General features: G+C 40.6%; 1 protein-coding gene and 1 non-coding gene across 2 annotated transcripts in view; both read left to right on the top strand.

Moving 5' to 3' along the window:
- Window positions 1–4368, top strand: part of NDFIP1 (Nedd4 family interacting protein 1) — a 95186-nt gene that overhangs the window by 42272 nt on the left and 48546 nt on the right. The gene's annotated exons all lie outside the window — the stretch shown is intronic.
- Window positions 3219–3381, top strand: LOC115873669. Its single transcript, XR_004048558.1, has one exon. It is a non-coding gene; the product is annotated as a U1 spliceosomal RNA (small nuclear RNA).

Raw genomic sequence — 4368 nt, 5'->3', positions numbered from 1 at the left:
CTAGGAGTACAAACCATTTGTAATTTAATTAATTACAAGGTATTTATGAAAAATACCCACTCACTGCTTAAATACTTTAGGTTCAAAAGTATGTTCCCTGGGTCTTCTAGTCCAAAGAGCTCTACTAAGGGTGGTGGCCTGTTGCTTTGTTGCCTGTCTGTCTTCTGTCCCTTCAGCCCTTTGTTTAAATAACACTCAGGACAGTCTTGTGCAGAGTGCTGCTGTGATCTGCTCTGGCGCTGACCCCAGTTCATGTGACCATGTGCACAGCAGACAAAGCCGCCTGACCCTCTGCTATCTCCACACTCAATAGTGAGTTGAACCACAGGGCTTTCCATGGACTGATTTTGGGGGAGAAGATCAAAAAGAAACCTGTCTGTCGTAGTGTGAAAGCTCTGCTAAAATATATTCAGCATCATAGCACTGTGCAAGTCTACTGACAAGGTGGGTGGTGAGCATGAGGTTGATGGCTTAGAAATTGAACCCTGGGGTCTCCTAGATGGAAAGTGAGAATTATACACTAAAACACCACTACCAGTAGGTACTCATTACATAATTTTGCATGAATCTAGTCTATGAAAATGAATTATGGTATTGAAATTTAGTCAGGTACTTGTCAGAGACTAAGATTTCCTAAGGACCTTTGTTGTTAGGTGCCATTCAGTCGGTTGCTACTCATAGTGACCCCATGTGCAACAGAACAAAACACTGCCTGTCCTGATGCAGCCACTGTGCCAGTCCATCCCGTTGGAGAGCGTCCTCTCCCTGCTGCTCTGCTACTACGTAGCTGGTGTTACTCTAACAGAACAGGTGGCTTGAAAGAAATTACGTTCTCAGTTCCCAAACCACTGTTACTGAGCAACTCTTAACTCACAGTGACCCTCATTAGGGTTTCTCATACTGTGACTTTTTAAAATTTTAAACCATTTAATGGGGGCTCATACAACTCCTATCACAATCCGTTGTGTCAAGCACGTTTGTACATTTGTTGCCATCATCCTCAAAACATCTGCTTTCTACTTGAGCCCTTGGTATCAGCTTCTTTCCCTTCCCTCATGAACCCTCAATAGTTAAAATATTATTATTTTGTCATGTCTTACACTGTCCGACATCTCCCTTCACCCACTTTTCTGTTTTCCGCCCTCCCAGGGAGGAGGTTATATGTAGATGGTTATAATCGGTCCCCTCTTTCTAACCTGAGATTGTGACTCTTTAGGGGAGCAGACAGCTTCATCTCCCTTCCATGAAGCAACTCCTGGGTTTGAACCACTGACCTTGTTAGCAGCCCATCTATACCTCACTTATGGCTGTTCCTCAGTTCCTCCGAGGTCGTCAGATGGCATCTGTCTTCCCCATTTGTGTTTGTGTATCTAACCTGCCCTTTTTATAATTAAGATTCACCATGCACGGTATTGTGGTGTGGCCTAATAAACATGACAACATATTTTCAAATAGGATTATAAGTATGAGGGTTAGGATTTCAACGCGGACTTTGTGGTGGGGGTGGTGGGGAAACCACACAATTGAATCCATAATACTAGATAAAAGACATTTTGTGATGATAGTTAGAGAACATCTGGTCCCAAAGAATTCTAGGGAGGCTTCTGAGAACATGAAACTATCCTTGAAGGATGAGTTGTAGATGGTAGTTGGGACTTGGAAGCAGGGGCCGGTGTTTATGATTTATTGTTTCCTACGGGAATTTGTTTTCATTCCTAGAATTCACCATCTTCTCCTGAGAACCTCAGGCCTTCTCTCACCTTTTCTGCTACTGGCGATGCCCTTCCCTTCTAGCTTCCCATCTCAGTTAAGTATTCTAAGAGAAGTGTGAGTAGCCTTCCCACCCCCAAATTAGGTGGTTGTTTTGTTGTTGTTAGTAGCGATGGAGTCATTCCAACCTATAGAAACCATTTTTCTTGATTTCTTTGTTTTATATATTACTGGTCTTGTATTTGTCTTTGTGGGATTGACTCCTAAGCATAATATCTTTCAAATTCAACCATGCCATGTGGGATTTGACAATGTCATCATTACCTTTTTAGCAATACATAGTACTGTATTCCATATATATATACCTGGAAGTTTATTTATCCTTTTTATCTATTCTGCCCCTGTCAGGAATTTGGGTTGTTTCATCTTCTTGCTGTTGTCATGGTGCTGCGATAAACATGGGTGTGCATGTATCTGCTCGTGTGTTGCTCCTTAGTCTTTAGACTATGTACCAAGTAGAAAGATTGCTGGGTTCTATGGTATGTGTATTCCCATTTGTTTAGGAAAAGCATCATATGGCTTTCCACAGTGGTTCACAGTTTTAACAGCCCAACAGCAGGGTATGAACGTTCCAGTCTCTCCACATCCTCGCCAGCCTTTTTTGTTTTTCTAATCTTGTTATTAATAACTGGTATGAAGTGGTATCTGCCCACCATTTTCCTATTATAGTTATAACTAATTTGGTTAGATAAATATTTAGCATCTCTAATAATTGATGATAGTAAAGGCTCTTCCTACCTAGGAATATGTAACACTATAGTTACTTTTCCTTGCCTAGATAGCACTCTACTTACCGTAAAGTTAATAATAATAATTTTGTGTTTGTTTGCTTAGTTTCTCTATGTACATCGCTGCTTTAGTTTCCTAGGGTTATCGCTGCTTTAGTTTCCTAGGGTTATCGCTGCTTTAGTTTCCTAGGGTTGTCATAATAAAGTTCCATCCTGCCATAACAACAGAAATTGATTTTCTCATAGCATGGAGACTAGAAGTCTGAAATCCAAGCGTCAGCAGGACCATGCTTTCTCTGAAGGACCCAGGGAAGTCCACTTTCTGTGCCTCTTCCTAGCGTTTGTGGTTGCTCTCATTTCTCTCCACTCTCTGCCTCTGTTGTTCTTTGTTCTTCTTTCCTGTTTCTTTGTGTCTCCAGATCTCTCTCTCCATATGAGGATACCGGCCTTTGGATATAGGGCCCACCCTAATCCAGTATGGCCTCATCTTAACCTGTTTATATCTACAAAGACCAGAAGGTCTCATTCATAGGTACTGAGGGTTTAAAACTTCAGCATACCTTTTTTTTTAGGACACAGGTTAGCCCACACTATCAATTTACTCATGCTACTATTTCATCTTCAGATGCTCACCTAATAATATCTTAATATTGTGTGTATATATTTATATATACATATAGATACATAGATTATAGATGGCTTTAAAACATTTTTTGGAAAATGAATACCTGGCAGGGGAGATACCCTGATCACAAAGGTGGTTTTCCTAGGGCGAGACTTATCCATTGCACTCCCGATGTGCTGACCCCTGCGATTTCCCCAAATGTGGGAAACTCGACTGCATAATTTGTAGTAGTGGGGAACTGCGTTCCCGCTCTCCACTACTGTAACAACAACAAAAAGATAATGGAATTTTCCCACTAACTTTTTGAAACCCCCTCATATATAACAATCTACTGGCCATTTCAACCATTTTTACGTGTACAATTCAGTGACATGTTTGGCGTATAGTGCAATCATCAATATTTGTTTCTAAATGTTTTCATTTCCCTTAACTGCACACCCTTAAGCAATAACTTCCCAGTTCTTCCCCTATCTACCCACTAATAAGTTTTAGTCTCTATACATTTGCCTATTTCACCAAACATCTTAATTTTTAAAAAGTGTTTAAAATATTTACTTTTCTTCAGAGTCTTTTCAGGACTGTTTCAGGAGGTTACTTTCAAGGCTTGATGTTCAGTTGTTATGCTGAGGTTTACTTTCTCTCACTTTTTAATTGTGATAAAATATATATTAGCAGCTCTGATGGCTCTGTGGGTGGTTAAATGTAAGGTCGCTAATCGAGAGATTGGTGCTTCTGATAGACCCAGTTACTCCACAGGAGAATGATCTGGAGCTCTACTTCTGTAAAGATTACAGCCAAAGAAACCTGATGGGAGAGTTCTACTCAGTCACATTGGGTCAATATTAACTTGACAGTACCCAAAAGCAGTAAAATATATATATGAAGGGGCCACAAAAGTTTATGGGAGGGTGGAATGAAAAGATGATGGAATTTTCTCACAAACTCTGTGAGAAACCACCTTTTGTATCCCAGCTTTTGCCGTTTGTTTAGCCTACCCTTCAGTGTTTTTCACTGAACCCCCTTCCTTTGATTTGTGTCTTCCTCTCTTGGTTTGTTATCATTTTTTTAAATCGTTTTATTAGGGCTCATATAACTGTTATCAATCCATACATACATCAATTGTGTAAAGCACATCTGTACATTCATTGCCCTCGTCATTCTCAAACATTTGCTCTCCACTTAAGCCCCTGGCATCAGCTCCTCATTTTTCCCTTCCCTCCCCGCTCCCCCCTCCCTCAAGAACCC

Source organism: Echinops telfairi, unplaced genomic scaffold (genome assembly GCF_000313985.2).
Source record: "Echinops telfairi isolate 266 unplaced genomic scaffold, ASM31398v2 ScPeMD7_7469;HRSCAF=8507_0, whole genome shotgun sequence".
Lineage (NCBI taxonomy): Eukaryota > Metazoa > Chordata > Mammalia > Afrosoricida > Tenrecidae > Echinops > Echinops telfairi.
This window is presented reverse-complemented; position numbering and strand designations above follow the sequence as displayed.